This window comes from Mobula hypostoma, chromosome 9, assembly GCF_963921235.1.
Source record: "Mobula hypostoma chromosome 9, sMobHyp1.1, whole genome shotgun sequence".
Lineage (NCBI taxonomy): Eukaryota > Metazoa > Chordata > Chondrichthyes > Myliobatiformes > Myliobatidae > Mobula > Mobula hypostoma.
Window position 1 is genome coordinate 103,935,951 of NC_086105.1, and position 20,868 is coordinate 103,956,818.

Consider the following 20,868-nt stretch of genomic DNA (forward strand, 5'->3'; position numbering starts at 1 on the left):
GTGGTAGTTTTCTTCTTTGTGTTGGTTTTATAACTGTCACTGCATTCCACAAGGAGTATTATATAGTTGTTTGAGTTTCAGTGTGGATTTATATGTTTAGTGGGTTGGACTTTCATGAAGAGATGCTGTGGATAATGACAAAGCATTGAAAATAAAATCCAGGAATTGTGACATAATCAAGTGCACTGAGAGGCTCACTCATAGCACTACAAGAACATCGGACCCCAAATCCCCAACCCCTCCCTTGACCAAGAAAAGTAACATATCGCCCACCCACCAATTGGCAACAAGAAAGAAAATACTTAAAAACTGAAGGAGACCAATATAAACTGGGATAAACACATATGTCTCAGAATTTCGAAAACACTCTCTGTCAGCATCAAGGAGAGCGAGATCTTGAACTCAGTCCCTCCATGGGGAGTGACTGCCAACCTGTGGCCTTCCAACCGGGCCTGACATGGCCTCCCGCGGAGAGCGATCGCCGATCCACCTTCCTCCGCATTCACCTCCAGGCTTCGATTAGTGAGAAATGGAGTTGATTGTGTCCCCACACCCATTCTCTGATCTCCTGCTCAGGTTAGATAGTCCAATCCCAATTACCACCTGAGGCACCCTCCTAAGAGAGTGACAATTATCTTCATTCCCAAACAGCTAATTTTTCATCCAGTTCAATTTTTGCTTTTGTGCATTCAGTTTTAGTGTACGGGGCGAGGGGTGGTGTGGTCGGTGTTGATAATTTTCTTTGAACAGCTTCCATAGTTGACTTTGATTCATGGCTGTCTGGAGATGACAAAACTCAGAGTTATATGCTGCATAGATGCTTTGAGAATAAATGTACCTTGAACCTTGAACCTTGAACCTTTGACGAGTGACCAATCCAGACATCGGAACAAGATTCGAATTTGGAAAAAGCTGCGGCACTCTGCAAAGCTTCTGAGACCATGATGTCGCAGGCTAAAGAGCTTTTTATCGAGAATGGCTGCATAGACACTGTAAAGCACGAACATATTAGAAAAAATAATGCAGCGACAATGAAACCAAGAGAGAGCAAGACATTATCTGAAAGAAAAAAAATTTTGTGATCACTGTGGATGGCAACATCATCTAAAAAAGTGTCCAGCGTATCGGAAAATGTGCAACACCTGCAATAAGAGTAATCATTTTTCATGCTGTTGCAGAAGTAGAAAGGAAATAAAACATGTAAATGCAGTGCTTGAAAATGAATGCAAGGAGTTTTATACAGATGTGCTTTGTGAAAACAAACAAAGTAAGAATGGCTGGAGTATGCCATTGCAAGTGAATCAAAACATTATTCTGTTTAATTTGGATACTGGAGCACAAGTAAATGTTCTTGCAGAATCAGAGTTTAATGCATTAAAGCCAAGACGAAAGTTACATCAGACAAATATAAAAGTGACTGAGTATTCAGGTGCAGACATTCCAGTTAAAGGAACATGTGTGGCAAAAGTATCACACAAAAATATTGAGCACATACTTTCATTTGTGGCAGTGCCAAAAAATGTACAGTCAATACTGGGTTTATCTGCCTGTGAGAGACTGAATTTGGTAAAAAGAGCTTTAGTCCTGGACAGTGATACAGAGTCAGAATACAGTGGATAGAGGTCAAACTTGCCGGTACAGTACAATACGGATCTGAAGCCAAGGAGTGACAAGAATCAGGATCCAACCGAAGAAGTAAAAGCACAAGTAAAGGAATTGAGAAGTTTTATTCAAATGATGAAGTCTCAGCATAAAAAAAATTACAGAATTAATGAATGAATTGTGATTTCTTCTCAAAGACCTCAAGAAAGAGCCAACTTCAGAGTTTCAGCTAACTGATGCAGACCAGACGAAACAAGGAAATAACAACAAAACACAAGAATTGTGTGAACCACTTAGAAGGTCTACTCATGTTCGTAAACCCCCAGAGAGACTGATAGAGACATGTTAAATTATGCATTTGTTCTGGTTAATGTTGCTTATTGTTTTTCTTTTGTGGTGATATCACGTGTCACTTTTAAGAATGTGATTGGACAGTGTTCAGAGCATGCGCAGAAATAGAACATAGAACAGTACAGCACAATACAAGCCCTTCGGCCCACAATGTTGTGCCAACCCTTAAACTCTGCCTCCTATATAACTGCCCCCCCCCCAATTTAACTTCCTCCATATACCTGTCTAGTAGTCTCTTAAATTTCATTAGTCTATCTGCTTCCACCACTGATCAGGCAGTGCATTCCAGGCACCAACCACTCTCTGACTTAAAAACCTTCTTCTAATATCCGCCTCGAACTTCTCACCCCTTACCTTAAAGCAATGTCCTCTTGTATTGAGCAGTGGTGCCTTGCGGAAGAGGCACTGGCTGTCCACTCTATCTATTCCTCTTAATATCTTGTACACCTCTATCATGTCTCCTCTCATTCTCCTTCTCTTCAGAGAGTAAAGCCCTAGCTCCCTTAATCTCTGATCATAATCCATACTCTCTAAACCAGGCAGCATCCTGGTAAATCTCCTCTGTACCCTTTCCAATGCTTCCACATCCTTCCTATAGTGAGGCGACCAGAGCTGGACACAGTACTCCAAGTGTGGCCTAACCAGAGTTTCATACAGCTGCATCATTACCCCATGACTCTTAAACTCTATACCTCAACTTATGAAAGCTAACACTCCATAAGCTTTCTTAACTACCCTATCTACCTGTGAGGCAACTTTCAGGGATCTGTGTACATGTACCCCCAGATCCCTCTGCTCCTCCACACTTCCAAGTATCCTGCCATTTACTTTGTACTCTGCCTTGGAGTTTGTCCTTGCAAAGTGTAGCACCTCACACTTCTCCGGGTTGAACTCCATCTGCCACTTCTCGGCCCACTTCTGCATCCTATCAATGTCTCTCTGCAATCTTCGACAATCCTCTACACTATCTACAACACCACCAACATTTGTGTCATCTGCAAACTTGCCAACCCACCCTTCTACCCCCACATCCAGGTCATTAATAAAAATCAAGAAAAGTAGAAGTCCCAGAACTGATCCTTGTGGGACGCCACTAGTCACAACCCTCCAATCTGAATGTACTCCCTGCACCATGACCCTCTGCTTTCTGCAGGCAAACCAATTCTAAATCCATTTGGCCAAACTTCCCTGGATCCCATGCCTTCTGAATTTCTAAATAAGCCTACCGTGTGGAGCCCTGTCAAATGCCTTACTAAAATCCAAGTAGATCACATCCACTGCACTACCCTCATCTATATATGCCTGGACGCCTCCTCAAAGAACTCTATCAGGCTTGTTAGACACGATCTGCCCTTCACAAAGTCATGCTGACTGTCCCTAATCAGACCATAATTCTCTACATGCCCATAGATCCTATCTCTAAGAATCTTTTCCAACAGCTTTCTCACCACAGATGGAAGGCTCACTGGTCTATAATTACCCAGACTATCCTTACTAACTTTTTTGAACACGGGGACAACATTCGCCTCCTTCCAATCCTCCGGTACCATTTCCCTGGACAACGAGGACATAAAGATCCTAGCCAGAGGCTCAGCAATCTCTTCCCTCACCTCGTGGAAGTGAAATGCGAGAATGATCTAGAAACTGTATGTTAAAAACGTGCTTGCTGTTTGCTGCTGTAAATAAATGTCTAGTTTTAATTCTTCCAGAATATGGTTTGTTCTTAGTAATCCATGGTACGTGTAAAGAACACAACAGTTAACCGAATAGAAGAAGTCTCAGCGGTTGGGTCTCTGGCATTGAGTCTGGCTCAGCAACTTAGAAGGGAAGTGGGGGGAAGAGACATGCTGTGATGATGTGAGAATCATTAGTTAGAGGGATGGACAGGAGATTCTGTGGGTGAGAACAAGATCCCTGGGTGGTACCTTGCCTCCCGGGTGCCAGGGTCCGGGATATCTTGGATCGAGTCCTCAGCATTCATAAGTGGAAACGTGAACGGTTAGAAGTCGTGGTCCAAGTAGGTACCAATGACATGGATAGGACAAGTATAGAGGTTCTGCATAAAGTGTTCAGGGAGTTAGGTGCTAAGATAAAGGACAGAACCACCATGGTTGTGATCTCAGGATTGCTACTCGTGCCATCTGCTCATGAGGCCAGAACTAGGAAGATTATACAGTTTAATATGTAAGGACGTGGTCTACAAATTGCAATGGGAGATAGAAAATACATGTCAAAAGGGCAATGTTACAATACTCATGGGGATTTTCAATGTACAGATAAATTGGGAAAATCAGGTTGGTGCTGGATTCCAGACGACCGGAACTTCTAGACTGCCTATGAGATGGCTTTTTAGAGCAGCTCATTGTTGAGCCCACCAGGAGATCAGCTATTCTGGATTGGGTGCTGTGCAACCAGAATTCATTAGAGAGCTTAAGGTAAATATGATCAAATTCACCCTGAAGTTTGAGAAGGAGAAGCTAAAGCCATATGGATCAGTATTACAGTGGAGTACAGGGAATTACGGGGGCATGAGTGAGGAGTTGGCCAGAATTGATTGTAAAAGAAAACTGGCAGAGATAATGGCAGAACTGCAATGGCTGGAATTTCTGGAAGCAATTTGGAAGGCGTAGGATATGTACAACCCAAAGAGGAAGAAGTATTCTAAAGGCAAAATGTCACAACCATGGCTAACAAGAGAAGTCAAAGCCAACATAAAAGCCAAAGGGAGGAATAGAGCAAATAGAGCAAAAAATTGTGTTAAGTAATAGGATTTGGAAGTTTTTAAAAATCAACAGAGGGCAACTAAAAAGTTAATAAGAAGGTAAAGATAGAATATAAAAGTAAACTGCCCAATAATATTAAACAGAATACCAAAAGTTTCTTCAGATACACAAAGTGTAAAAGAGAAGTGAGAATTTCTGGAAGCAATTCGGAAGGCACAGGTTATGTACAACCCAAAGAGGAAGAGACCGCTGGAAAATGATGCAGGAGAGGTAGTAATGGGAGCAACAAAATGGCAGACCAACTGAATAAGTATTTTGCATCAGTCTTCAGGGTGGAAGACTCTAGCAGTATGGTGGAAGCTGCAGGTCTCAGGGGTCATGAAGTGCGTGAAGTTATCATTACTAGATAGACAGTTCTTGGGAAACTGAAAGGTCTGAAGATAGAGAAATCACCTGGACCAGATGGTGTACACCCCAGGGTTTTGAAAAGGGAGGCTGAAGAGATTGTGGAGGGATTAGTAATAATCTTTCAAGAACTAGATTCTGGAATGGTCCTGGAGGAATGGAAATTTGCAAATATCACTCCACTCTTCAAGAAGGGGAAGAGACAGTAGAAAAGAAATTATTGGCCAGTTACTCTGTCTTCAGTGGTTGGGTAGATGTTGGAGTTGATTGTTAAGAACGTGGTTTCGGAGTACTTGGAGGCACATGATTAAATAGGGAAAATCTTGCTTGACAAATCTGCTAGAATCCTTTGAGGAAGTAACAAGCAGGATAGACAAAGGAGAATTGGTGGATGTTGTGTACTTGGATTTTCAGAAGGCCTTTGATAGGAGTTATACATGAGACTGCCAAACAAATTCAGAGCCCATGGTATTACAGGAAAGAAACCAGCGTGCATAGAGCATTGGCAGCTTGGCAGGAGGCAAAAAGTGGGAATAAAGGGAGCCTTTTCTGGATGGCTGCCTGTGACCTGTGGTGTTCCACAGGGATCTGTGTTGGGACTGCTTCTTTTTACATTATACTGTATGCCAATGATTTGAATGATAGAATTGATGGCTTTGTGGCCAAAATTTCAGATGATACAAAGATATGTGAAGGGGCAGGTAGTGTTGAGGCAGCAGAGAGGTTACAATACATAGACAGATTAGGAGAATGGGCAAAGAAATGGCAGATGGAATACAGTCTTGGGAAGTTACTGTCATGCAGTTTGGTAGAAGAAATGAAAATGTGCACAATTTCCTAAATGGAGAAAAAATTCAAAAATCTGAGATGCAAAAGGACTGTGGGATTCCCTAAAGGTTAGATTTCAGTTTGAGTTGGTGGTGAGGAAGGCAAATTCAATGTTAACATTCATTTTGAGAGGACTAGAATTTAAAATCAAGGATGTAATGTTGAGACTTTGTAAAGCATTGGTGAGGTCTCACTTGGAGTACTGAGAGCAGTTTTGGGCCCTTTATCTTAGAAAGGATGTACTGAAACAAGGAAGGATTCAAAGGTGGTTCATGAAAATGATTTGAGGATTGAATGGTTTGTCATATGAAGAGCTTTTGATGGCTCTGAGTCTGTATTCACTAGAGTTCAGAAGAATGAAAGGCGACCTGATTGAAACCTATCGAATGATGAAAGGCCTTGATAGAGTGGATGTGGATGTGGAGAGGATGTTTCCTATGGTGGGAGAGTCTGAGACCTGAGGACAAAGTCTCAGAATAGTGGCGTGTCTTTTTAGAATGAAGATGGGGTGGAATTACTTTAGCCAGAGAGTGATGAAACTGTGGAATTCTTTGCCACAGGCATCGGTGGAGGTCAAGTCTTTAAGGCAGAGTTTGATAGATTCTTGTTTGGTCAGGAGATACAAGGAGAAGGCAGAAGATTAGGGCTAAGAGGAAAATTGGATCAGCCACGATGAAATGGTGGAGCAGACTCGATGGGCCAAATAGCCTAATTCTGCTCCTATATCTTACGGTCTTTTCTTTTTTCTTTCTTTTTCCAATATTTTTATTAAATTTCATGTACACAAATACAGAATTCATAAGGATGCTTATTATAAATCAAAATAAGGTAGCACAAAATGCACTATATATAAATCACACTGATACAATCATGTTATCCCATATTCATGATCAATCAAATAAAATAAATTGAATTATGAAATAAAAATAATATGGTTAATTATATTATTAAAAAAAAATCTACCCCCACTACCAAGACAAAGCTAGTTGGTAAAAAAACAAAAGAAAAAAAAGAGTACTTTACCATATAGTGTTTTATAACAATAGCCCAGATCTATATTTTAATAACAATTATGGTCTTAATGACTTTCCTGTAATAACCTACTAATAGCAGCGATTTTTGTTGCTTCATAAATCACTGAATATTAACCTTATGACAAATGCATTGTGGGTAACTAATCATTATTTTTCTTCCTGTGTCTTATGAAATAAAACACCATTCAATCTTTGATTCAAATTTGTCCAATAGAATTTTGGTCTCTAGACCAGTTGTATTCTTTAAGCTTGGTCTGTTTATTTTTTGAGGTTTTACATGCTTTCCTTTCACAGAATTTTCCTATTCCCAACCATGGTATAATTCCAGTTTATCATGCTATAGGTAGTCTTTTCTCACTCATGTTTCAGTATTATTTAAGAAGCACTTGAATAGGTGCATGGAGTCCCAGGGCTTTGATGGATATGGGCCAAATGAAGGAAATTGGAAAAACAGCTGTGTGGGGACAATGGTCAGCACGGTCTGATTGGGCTGAATGGCCTATTGCTCTATTACTCTATGACTCTAAGACAGCTCGTTTTCCATTGAAATTATTGGCAGGTATGGCCATTTTTGATTCTGTTGCTTGCTTTTAGGTTATAACATGCCAGTGAGTTTTACTTGAAGTCATACTTTTTTGTACTTTTCGCACTGCCTTGGAGAACGGTGTAAAGCAGTGAAAAGGTAGGATCGTGAATTCAAGAGCGCTGAAATCTTGATTGGTTCCCATGACCAAAACAATGCCTGAGCTTTATACCTTCACTGAGACATTCCATTTTTCTCTTCATGGACACAGATTGAACTGCTGAATAATTTTGTGATATCAATGGTGCTGTTGGATTTACACAGGGTGCTCAGTGTGAACAGGATCACATTTCACCCTAGAAGTTAATCCAGAGGCAAATTCTGTCCTTGCAATGTTTGGTGCTAAAATGTTTTGCATGCTTATATGGTAGAAACATGAATAGGTCAGTCCAGTCACAATCAATAGGCTTGACTTAAGTAAGGAGGTGAAACAGATTGTGCAACCATTAATAGAAGCTGAAAATTATGATGAGTGAAGGGAGAAGAAGAAAGAATGGATTAATAGAGAATATATAGCGTGAATATAAGGAAAAGCAAAAAAAAACTGCTTTTTAATGTACAATAATTAATGAGCAGGATTATTTGACCTATGGACCAGCAGTTAATGGTGTAAATATTGGTACTAACCTGGCCTGAAAGTGAAGCGATTAGCAGATGATCTTGCTGATTATTCAGATAACCACCTTCTAGATGCCTCCTTACTTAAGATACTAGTCCTCCACTATACCGTTGTGCTATGTATTTAATATTTCAATAATATTTTAGTAATCTTGTGTGTGTGTATATATATATATATATATACACACACACACAGATATGCAGTATATGTAGATTGATTAAGCATTCATTTAAATAATTAACTATTAGTTATATGTAAAAATACGTTAACTGCCTACGTCATCACACTACCACGTGATATGTACACACCTCGCTGAAAGTAAACTCAAAGTTACACCTGCATTTTTGGACTCCCTGTGCATTTCTTTGAACCAAATTTAATTTTTGTTTGCAAAACATAACACATTAGGAGGCACAGTCTTCCTTCCTTTACATTGCCAGGGACCCCAGATTATTCAGCGGTCCAGCTGCACTGAGATTCTTTATTTCAACTGGATGACTGAATAGTGAGAGTTCCCTGTCTGTGAGAGAACACAGCTTTTCCCAGAAGGTTCAGCAATCTGGGAATCGGAATCAGATTAGGTTTAATATCACGGGCATATGTCATGAAATCTGTTGCCATTATGGCAGCAGTACAATGCAATACATTGTAATAGGAAAAATGTGAAATAGAGTTAGTATATATGCATTAAACAGTTAAATTAAATAAGTAGTGCAAAAGTAAAAACAAAAACTTTGTGAGGTAGTGTTCATGGGTTCAATATCCATTCAGAAATCAGAGGGCAGAGGGGAAGAATCTGTTCCTGAATTGTTGAGTGTGTAACTTCAGGCTCTTGCCCCTTCCTGATGGTAGTAATGAGAACAAGGCATTCCTGGGTGATGGGAGGTCCTTAATGATGGGTGCCATCTTTTTGAGGCATCACTCCTTGAAGATTAGATTAGATTAGATTATGAGAACACGCAGTCCTCTTTTATTGTCATGATACAATGTTGCTCCAGAATGATATCACAGAAACACAACACAAACCAAGACTAAAAAAAACTGACAAAAACCACATAATTATAACATATAGTTACAACAGTGCAAAGCAATACTGTAATTTGATAAAGAACAGACCGTGGGCACGGTAAAAAAAAACTCAAAGTCTCTCGAAAGTCCCATCATCTCACACAGACAGTAGAAGGAAGAAAAACTCTTCCTGCCATGAAATTCCAGCCCGCAAACTTGCCGATGCAGCACCCTGGAAGCACCCGACCACAGTCGACTCTTGAGTCCGTCTGAAAACTTCGAGCCTCCGACCAGCCCTCTGACACTGAGCACCGAGCACCATCTCTCCCAAGCGCTTTGACCCCAGCCCCGGCAACAGGCAATAGGCAAAGCCGAGGATTTGGGGCCTTCCCCTCCGGAGATTCTCGATCGTACAGTAGCAGCGGCAGCGAAGCAGGCATTTCAGAAGTTTCTTCGGATGTTCCTCCGTGCTTCTCATGTCTGTCTCCATCAAATCTGGATCATGCACAGCCCCTACTTAACAAATAAAGCAGATGTCCTGGAAACTACGGAGGCTAGTGCCCATGATAGAGCTGACTAAGTTTACAACTCTCTGCAGCTTACTTCAATCTTGTGCAGTACCAGATAATGATGCACCCAGTTAGAATGCTGTCCACGGTACATCTGTAAAAGTTTACGCATGTCTTTGGTGATATACCAAATTTCCTCAAACTCAACGAAATATAGCTGCTGTCATGCTTTCATTGCAGTTGCATTGATATGTTGGGCCCAGGATAGATCCTCAATGATATTGACACCAAGGAACTTAAAATCGGTCTTCCTTTCTACTTCTGATTCCTCTATGAGTGCTGGTGTGTGTTCCCTTGTTTTGCCCTTTCTGAAATCCACAATCAGTTCTTTGGTCTTACTGACATTGAGTGCAAGATTGTTGCTGCGACACCACTCAACTAGCTGATATACCTCACTCTTGTACACTCTCTCAGCACCATCAAAAATTCTGCCAAAAATAATTGTGTCATCAGCAATTGTAGACCAGTGGGCTAAGCGCACATCCCTGAGAAGCGAATAAGCTTAACTTTGCATGGATAATTGTTTGCTGACAATGTTTACTAAATACCAATCTTGTTTTTTGTCAGGAATACCAACCAATAAGAAAATGAGTTTTGAAAGGATAGAAGATAATAGGACCAGCTGCTGGAAGATTGGATTATTTTTGGCAGTACTTGATATTTTGCATAAAATAATCAGCAGAAAAATCTTTTGGCATTATATAGCTATGACTCAGAAAATGTAATTTATCTACACTATTAAATAAAGATTTAAGATGGTAATTTTATTTAATTCTTATATGTAATTTTTCTTTCAACTTTGCAAATACCTGCTTCCTTCCATATTCCAGAAGTCCCAATGGCATTCTCCAGATGTTCGTCTTTGGGATTACAGGCATTAAAAAGAGTATTTCTTTCTACACAAAGAGAAAACCAGGAGACATCATCAAGATCTTCCATGAAGGAAGTTATATCATCAGCACAGGATATCACATGACCACTACTACACTCCAATAGATGATGACTATCACAGCATATATTGCAGGGTCAGTCTGCTGAATTTGTTTAGGAGTCTGTCAGACTTATTAGTAAATGGTGAGTGGACCACATTGCCACCACAAACCATGAGGCATCATGGGCAGATACATAATTGGAAAATGCAACCCAACATATTTCAATGGTTAGTTAGACAGTGAGATTTTATTTCTGCAAAGCAATCAACTGTATGACACATCTGGGATAGGATCTTCTTGTTTTCCGGATTCAACGATACATCTGTCCCTGCCTGAAGTTAATGTGGCATTTACACATTAATAATGGTAAGCATCATTACCCTCACTGTTTAATTGAAAGCAAATTCTAACTGATTATTAGATTTGTATAAAACCCTCATTAAACACGTTCATCATCTTGCCAGAATTTTTAAGTCACATATTTCAATCAGTTAGACTTTAAAATCTTATTTTGTTTATTTTCCATGGAAGGGAAAAAGTGGGGGTGAGTTTGATTTTGGGGGAAGGCCTATATTAGAATTGGCATTGGATTGTCATTAATCCATGTGAAGAGGTACAACGGATATTTAATCCAATAATTCTCATCTTCCGCTATTATTCAAAATTGTATTTACCTAGTCCAACATCAAAGGTAAACTAAATAAAGCAGAATTGGCACATGTGAGGGGATATGTTACAGTGAAACAAGTGGAGAATGGAACTTCTCTGAGAGCTAGCACTGACTTGATGAGCCAAAGGGCACTTTAGAAAGAAATTGCGATAGAAGAAACTGAGAATGCTCTCCTGAGAGCAGTAAAATGATAAAATTGTGAACGTTTTTAATAGTGATTTGAAGGGAAGGAATGGTTATGGATTCTATGTTCAGAAGTACACTGGTCCATATTCAGATCTTGCTTGCTTATTTTGTAGCCATGTTGTGAACTTCTTGGACGAAGTACCTTCAATTTTAGTGGCAAATCCTGGACAGTGGCAGAACATCCTAGACTTAACTCCTCTCACATGGAAGAAGAGTGGTGGACTGGGCTAGACTGGAGCCCAACCTGCTGACTTGCTCCAGCTTCAGATCCCAGTATCTGTGGCCTCTTGTGCCTCTGGCAGTCTTTTCATACCTGAATTTCCTTCCCCCATATGCATGCTGACAAATTCTGTCAGATTCAGATTGGATTTACAAAAACATTTGAGCTGAAATATCCATTGAAACCAAGGTACCAAGCACTACCTGCTCCAGAGCTCAGGTAGCTCTTCCTTTGCCCTGTCTTTAAAATTGGATCCTGACCATCAGCTTTGCTATAGTCACATAATAGCCAAAGATCACACTGCAGTTTTGTTTATTTGAGCACTAGCACAAACCTAATATACATATAATCTAACATCACACAGTGGACTCCCATTTCTCAGTTGATATGTGTAACATGTGACATAGAGTTATCGAAAAACATTTACTTCTTCATAGGTACGATAGTGCACTTTCTCTTCTGTTTGGAGGAATAAAAGTTATTGTACTTGAGCATAAATTCTTTGGATATGGGCTAAGTATTGCATAGTAACTGTAATGAGATCATGACAATACAATGGCTCAGTCCAATGGCACAAAGCCTGAGAAGTGGTATCAGGCTCCAGTTCCTCCCTGTCAGCTATTAGATCTGAAATGCAGTTGATCCTTCCCCCTTGCCTCGTCTAGAAACACAAACATCTTTAGCAACTATTCTAATCTTTGCTTTGGAAGAGGAAACTAAATTAACACAATCTGGCAATCAAACATTCATGATGAATCAATGTTATGGCTGCAAGTCCCAAATAAAAATTCAAGGAGCAACCCAAGTAATTTTGGTTTGTTTCAATTCAACATTTATTCCAGATCTCAAACTGAACACATTGTTATGCCTCCTGTAACACAGCTCTATACTTATTTGAGGCAATCAATTCAAAGCCTCTCGACTCTGTTTCCCAAGACAATGCTTTGTTTATTCAAATCTATTTTATAAGTTGTAGGCAGTGTTTCAGGGAAAAATGAGTTAAAGAACTCAGTGGAGATAGCAGAGAAGGCTGTTTGACAAGCAAGGCTTATTTCATCCTATACGAATGACTCTGGTCGGACAGCCAATCATTTTGTGGCATTGATGGTATCCATGGAAACATCCAGCCTTTCCAGTAAGGAGGAGGATTCATGAGGTGTCAAGAGGCCAGAGCAGGGATGAATCCAACAGAAAAGATAAACTTCATAACTTAAAAGTTTTAATATATTTCTGCATTGAAAAAGTGTGATACTATCTATCTTCAATATAATTTTTTCTTCACTGGGGCTTTCTTGAATTTATGAGAGCATTATAATGTGTTCCCCTTTAATTAGCCTATTCACATCTCGGTTATTCCTCATTCATTTTACTTTAAACATTAATTCATGCAGAATGCTGTCAGGATGGCTATCAGTCATCATTACAATAAAGGTTAATTGCAAAGTGGACCTTGGAAAACAATAATAATATTAGATTGCTAATGATGATGAAGATGCTGTCATGAAGGGGTCTGCAGACCTGATCTTATATGCCTGGCAGTTTGCTTATTACTGACAGGATGTGGTTGATGACATTCCATTGTCTCACTAGATAGCACCATGACATCCAGTTTCAACTTTGTGGGAAAGAATTCAAGAGTTAGATTAATTATAATGACGTGCAATGCACTGTTGCATGTGTATTGTCAATTATTGGCTTGTGAATGGAAAGGCCAAGATAGCGAGCTTTGGTTTATAAAAAGTAAATTGCTCAATTTTTCATTTAATTGTGTGCATCAAGTAGCAGCTCTTCCTAGATTTAAGGTAAGTACTCCTTTAAGTCTATTAAAACGAAGGCTAGACTGCAATATAATGCGCAGGCTGAATTCTCACATACTTAGTATGATAATTAGTGACAGTGCTCCCTGAGGTAACATTTCTATTGTTTAAACTTCAACAAAAACTCCAGTCCACACAAAGTTCCACAACAGCGGAATGTTTGCAAAAACTTCTACATAGTTTATACTCATTCTTTATTCTAAAGCAGCAGGACTTTGTATGATTGCCATCACCTTTTGTAATGAAAATGAACATGCTGCGAACAGAAATTCTATTACGCAAGTTTTACTTACTGAAGCTTTGAGGTGGCAATGTTGGAAATATTTCCACACTATGTTTGCTGTATAAAACCTCCTATACTGGCATCCTTATTCTCTCTCAAAATTACATCATAAATTGCACCTTTCGAAGAAGTTTCTAACACCCTAACAACCAGAGAAATGAAATGACTTTTATTTCTTATTATTGGATTCACACTTGATTAGAAATCTATGTTTTAAAAACAACATGCTGATGGAATTCTTTATTCTAAATAAAGAATTGCACCTTCCAATAATTATTCATTTTTGTGAACTTGAAAAACACGTCACATTATAACCAAGCTGATTAATAGGCTGTCACATGAATTTGTACTAAATTTTGTTTATTCTAGTCAGTGCATGGCTCTCATTCTTCCATTATAACACTGATGGAAAAGAAAGCATGACATTCAGCTAACTTTTGCTCTAAAGAAGTAAATGCCATCAAAGTCCAAAGTTCCAAGCACATTTATTATCAAACTATGTATGCAGTATACAACGCTGAGATTTGCCTTCCCCACAGACAGCCATGAAACAAAGAAAACCTTGGAACCTGGTCAAAGAAAAACATCAACCACCACACGCCCCCCCCCCCAATGCACAAAACACAAATCGCGCAAGTGGCAAAAAAAAGAGTGAAAGACGCAGAATATGAAACACAAAATCAAAAGAGTCCAAGCATATAGAGTTCAGGTCAGTTGAGTTTAATCTAATGCTGTGTCATTTGCTATCTGTATCATTTGCTATTCCCCAATCAAAATCGCCCAAAATAGGAACAAAAAATGGAGGAACCAGAAACCAGAAACACATCATAACGTGTACGACAGAGTCCAATCCACATATCACGTCAATTGAACCTTGCCGAAACTCCAGGGCTGCAGCACAATCCTCCGGCAGCTTCGAGCAGAAAGGAGAGACCATTCAAACACAGGGACCGTCATCCAGGAGCAGCGAGCAAGAGGATGGTAGACGGCGCTGAACGCCCACTCGCCTTCTGCTCCTGACTCAATCTCTCTCGTCGCTTTAATCGGTGAGATCGGCGAGAAATGGAGTCGATCATGGGCTCGCACGCCATCTCCAGGCTTCTTGGTCTCGGGGCTGTTCATTTCTTTCAAAGCCTTACGGCACCCTCTCGGAGACAGCAAAGCGCCAAATTGCTCAATCCTAATGAGTTTGTTTACCTAGCGGTGAAGTAAGTGTATAAGTGTGCATAGAAACACTTTCACATACTTTATATATGACAATTTTCAAGAAAATGAGATCAAGCATGCATTTTGTTCACCATCAATGTTAAAGCATTATCCACTCAAGAATGTGAAAATATAATGTTACCGATTATGAAGCAAAATTCAAATGAAATTTTTGCCAGATTTGGAGCTGCTGATGTACCATCAATAACTCCAAAAGACTGGAAGTAGAGTAAATACGGAAAGGCTTTTACTAGCAGTAAAATGTGACCTCCATCATGCTGAGTATCTGCCCCTGAACTGAGGAGGAGGATTAATGGCACAATCGCCTTTAATCAGGGGTCTGTGGGAGGAGCCACAGAAGCAGTTAGCAGAGGGGCATGTCCAGACAGGTAACCCAGTTACAACATATATATATATATGGTTTACCACAGCTGCTAATGTTGAATTGCCACTGGAGTTGTAGATGCAATATAAAGACTGAAGTGTGGCAGTGATGCGGCTGGTAGAGTTGGTGCCTTACAGTGCCAGAGAACTGGGTTCAATCCCCACCTTGAGTGCTGTCTGTGTGGAGTTTGAATGTTCTCCCTATGGTGATCTGCACTCCAAGTTTTCTTCCTCTTCCCAGGGATCATTGTGTTGACAGGTTAATTGGTGACTGTAAATGAATCCTAGTGTACAACTAAATGGTAGAATGTCTGGGGTGGACTAAACAATGAGAAAAATAAAGGTAGTGTATGATTAGTGTAAAATGGGTCAATGTGGAATTGATTGTTTCTTTGCTGTATCTCTTTCTGCATCCATTATTGTGGGCAAGGTCAAACAAATTGATAAGTTGGTTTATTATTTTCACATGTACTGAGGTATAATGTAAAAACTTGTCTTGCATGCTATGCATACAGATCAGTCCAGCACATCTGTACATAGAGGTAGTATCAAGGAAAGGCAATAACTGAAAGCAGAGTATTCAAAAGATTCAAAGAATCTAAGTACATTTATTATCTAAGAATGTACATATGAATTATACGACCTTGAGATTTGTTTGCTCACAGATAGCCACAAAGCAAGAAATCCAAAATAACCCAATTAAAGAAAATAAAAATAAAAATAAAAGACAAACACCCTGCAAGAGAAAGAAAAAAACACAAATCATACAAGCAAATTGAAGCGAAATGCAACATTCCGAACCAAAATTGAGTCCTCAGATCCGAACACTGGAGCAGCATGGAGTAGGCCCGAAACCTGGCTTATTAGTTCATCATATTGGCAGGCATGGAGCACAACATCCAGGGCAGTCTTCATAGCCTCTGCGCCATGGAGAGAGGTGAGTCCATCGCAGAGAACGAGCAAATTCAGCTCTCACCCAGGATCCTGACACCCCGTCTTTACAGTCTGGGCCAGCGTTAAATTGTCTAGACAGCGGATCACACCTCACACTAGGATCCGGCTACAGTGAAAGGCTCAGGGCCTAGAACACGCCACCCAGCGACTCATTCCAGGCCTGGTTTTTGCCACCCAGCCAGAAGCAGTTCTCAAGGTCTTCAAATCAGCTCGGCACCCAGAGCGATCCAAAATGCAACTCCATCTGCATGATTCTGCCACAGACCATCGCGGCTCATCACCCGAACTCACCTAGCCATCACTCATCCCTTCACTGTTTGCGCCAGTAATTTAGCACAATTTACCTCAGAAAAGGTATTTTTACTGATGTTTTTAGTTTGACTTCTCAACTTTTTAACTACCTGAGTACTGTTGCACGCATTCAGTAGTGCCATCTTAACTGAAAGTTCAGGGTTAGTATTACAGTTACAGAGAAAGTGAAGTACAGGCAGGCGATAAGGTGTAAGACCATGACAAGGAAACAAGCACAAGAAGCCACCAAACCTAGCTGGCCTGTGCCCAGTGGAAGGTCCAACCATTGCTTTTGATATTTAAGAAGAAGGAAGGATAAGCCAAAGAAATAGAAGGTTAGACAGACAAAGGTAGATGAAGAAGGATCTTCTGCATGGTTGCTTTGATAATGATTCAAATTATTGTAGGATATGAATATATTCAAAACAAAAATGAATAAGAAATTTTGTTTTGTAATTTATGTTTGTTTTTATGTTCACCAAAGTTTGGCAAATCTCTATGTTCTTTTAAATTAATATCGAAGAAAATGTACAAATCGCCCAAGATGTAAAAATGACTGCAATCAACTCTAGTTGTGCTTGCTAGTTATCAAGAAGACGCTGGCATACATCAATGACTCTCTGTGGACTGCAGAACATTGTTCCAGTTTTCCTATACTTTTTTTGAATTACTTTCGCTACAACCTGCAGTAAATAAGTTTAGTCTTTACAATGAGCTACGAAATTACATCAGGATCTTCAGATCTCACAATTGATCGTTAAATGCAGAGCAGTTAAGTGCAGTGCATTTAAGCATCAACGGTATGGCCGGAAACATGACAGAAGAGATGAAATTCAAACCAGGTTGAAGCGCAGAGGCAAACACGAGAAAATCTACAGATGCTGGAAATTCAAGCAACACACACAAAATGCTGGTGGAACGCAGCAGGCCAGGCAGCATCTATAGGAAGAAGTACAGTCAACATTTCGGGCCTGACGAAGGGTCTCGGCCCAAAATGTCGACTGTACTTCTTCCTATAGATGCTGCCTGGCCTGCTGTGTTCCACCAGCATTTTGAACCGCAGAGGGATGGGGCCTCCTCTACCTAGCATCTTGTTTGTGAATGTGAAGTCGCTGGAAAATAAGACTGACTATCTCAGGGCAAGGCTGCTGTATCAGAGGCAGATCTCATTTTTTTGTTGCACCGAGACTTGGCTATCAGTGGACATCCTAGATGTGGCAGTCAGACCGGAAGGTTTTATGATTTTCAGAATGGATTGAACCGTAAACTCTGGTAAGGAAAAAAGGTGGTGATATGTGATTTTTAGTTAATTCTCTTTGGTGTTCGGACGTTGGGGTTATGTCGACCTCTTGTTCCCCTGACTTAGAACACCTAACGATCAAATGTAGACCATTCTATTTGCCTTAGGAGTTCTCATCCATGATCTTGACCACAGTTTAAATACCACCAGTGACTGATTATAAGCCAGCTCTCGCGAAAATGCACAATGTTGACTGCAGGCAAGATACAGCCCATCCCAACATATTTCAAATTATAGTCGGTGACTTCAACCAAGTCTGATTGATGAAAACCCTGCCCAATTACATCAGCATGTAATCTGTTGCACCAGAGCTCCCAACACTCTAGACCACTGCTACACTATGATCAGGAATGCCTATCATTCCTTTCCTAGACCATATTTTGGCGAAGCTGACCATTTGGCTGTACTCCCACTGCCTGCATACAGACAGAGGCTGAAAACCGAGGCTCCAGAGATCAGCACAACTAAGTGGTAGTCGCTGGAAACAGAGGAACAGGTACAGGATTGCTTTGAGTCAGCGGACTGGGCCATGTTCATGCATTCATCTGAAGATCTGAATGAATACACCAGGGTTGTAACAGACTTCATTAAAACAGCTGTAGATGAGTGTGTCCCCACGAACTTGTTCAGGGTTTATCCCATTCAGAAGCCCTGGATTAACCATGAAATCAGGAATTTGCTGAAGGCCAGATCAGAGGCATTCAAGTCCGGAGATCAAGAATGCCACAAGAGGTGCAGATATGATCTTCAGAAAGTCAGCTCATGGACGAAGTGGGGACTACGGACTAGGCTGGAATCAACAAAGGATGTTCGACAGCTGTGGCAGGATTTGAATGCCATAACCTCCTATAAAGTTAAATCTAGTGACATGGAGGACAGCAGAGCTTTCAGATAAGTTCAGGGCCTTCTATGCTCACTTTGACTACAGAACAGGGAGGAATCATCGTGCACCCCCATGTCTGCTGATGATCCTTTGGTCTCAGTGTCTGAAAGAGGACATGCGAGCTGCCTTGAAGAGAATGAATCCAAGGAAAGCATCAGGCCCAGACAGAGTACCTGGCCGAATACTGAAGACCAGTGCATTCACAGATATCTTCAACCTCTCACATTGGTAGAGTGTGGTATGTACTGCTTCAAGCAGGCTTCAATCATATCAGTGTCCAAGAAGAGCGTGGTAACCTGTCTAAATGACTATTGCCCAGTGGTACTTACATCCATAGCGATGAATTGTGTAGAGAGGCTGGTGTTGAAACATATCAGCTACTGTATGAATGGTGACTTGGATCTGCTGCCACTTGCCTACTGAAGCAATAGGTTCACAGCAGACGCCATCTCAATAGACAATAGACAATAGACAATAAGTGCAGGAGTAGGCCATTCAACCCTTCGAGCCAGCACCACCATTCACCGTGATCATGGCTGATCATCCACAATCAGTACCCTTTTCCTGCCGTCTCCCCATATCCCTTCACTCCACTATCTTTAAGAGTTCTATCTAACTCTTTTTTGAAAGCATCCAGAGAATTGGCCTCCATTGCCTTCTGAGGCACAGCATTCCACAGAACCACAACCCTCTGTGTGAAAAAGTTTTTCCTCAACTCCGTTCTAGATTGTCTACCCCTTATTCTTAAACTGTGGCCTCTGGTTCTGGACTCCCCCAACATCGGGAACATGTTTCCTGCCTCTATCGTGTCCATTCCCTTAATAATCTTATATGTTTCAATCAGATCCCCTCTCATCCTTCTAAATTCCAGTGTATACAACCCCAGTCGCTCCAATCTTTCAACATATGATAGTCCCGCCATCCCCGGAATTAACCTCGTGAACATACACTGCACTCCCTCAATAGCAATAATGTCCTTCCTCAAATTTGGAGACCAAAACTGTGCACAATACTCCAGGTGTGGTCTCACCAGGGCCCTGTATAACTGCAGAAGGACCTCTTTGCTCCTATACTCAACTCCCCTTGTTATGAAGGCCAACATGCCATTAGCTTTCTTCACTGCCTGCTGTACCTGCATGCTTACTTTCAGTGACTGATGAACAAGGACACCTAGATCTCGTTGTACTTCCCCTTTTCCTAACTTGACACCATTCAGATAGTAATCTGCCTTCCTGTTCTTGCCACCAAAGTGGATAACCTCACATTTATCCACATTAAACTGCATCTGCCATGCATCTGCCCACTCACCCAACTTGTCCAAGTCACCCTGCATTCTCATAACATCCTCCTCACATTTCACACTGCCACCCAGCTTTGTGTCATCTGCAAATTTGCTAATGTTACTTTTAATTCCTTCTTCTAAATCATTAATGTATATTGTAAGTAGCTGGCGTTCCAGCACCGAGGCTTGCAGTACCCCACTAGTCACTGTCTGCCATTCTGAAAAGGACCCATTAATCCCTACTTTTTGTTTCCTGTCTGCCAACCAATTTTCTATCCATGTTAGTACCCTACCCCCAATACTATTTGATCTAATTCTGCACACTAACCTCCTATGTGGGATCTTACCTTATCTCAGTTGGCTCTTCACACAATCCTGGAGCATCTGAACAGCAAAGATGCATACATCAGGATGCTCTTTATCAATTACAGCTCAGCATTTAATACCATCATCCCCTCAACACTAATCAGGTAGAAGGTACAAGTGCCTCAGGACTCATAGCATCAGGTTCAAGACCAGTTACTACCCCTCAACCATCAGGCTCTTGAACGAAAGGGGATAACTACAATTATTCTATTACTGCTGTTCTCACAAGCAATGATCTCACTTTAAAGACTCTTTATCTTGTTATTTCATGCTCTCATTACTTATTATCTATACTGACACAGTTTGTTGTTCATTGATCCTGTTTACAGCTGCCATTTCAAGTCGTATATAGTGACATGTATGTTCTCTGAT

General features: G+C 40.6%; 1 long non-coding RNA gene across 1 annotated transcript in view; it reads right to left on the reverse strand.

The window, feature by feature from the left end:
• Positions 1-894: 894 nt before the first annotated feature.
• The window catches only part of LOC134351338 (uncharacterized), a 65,605-nt gene continuing 45,631 nt past the window's right edge, over positions 895-20,868 (reverse strand). The window contains exons 2-3 of the long non-coding RNA XR_010019127.1: positions 10,532-10,618; positions 895-990 (exon numbers count right to left, since the gene is read on the reverse strand). This is a non-coding gene — a long non-coding RNA (uncharacterized LOC134351338). The remainder of the gene's footprint in view (positions 991-10,531; positions 10,619-20,868) is intronic.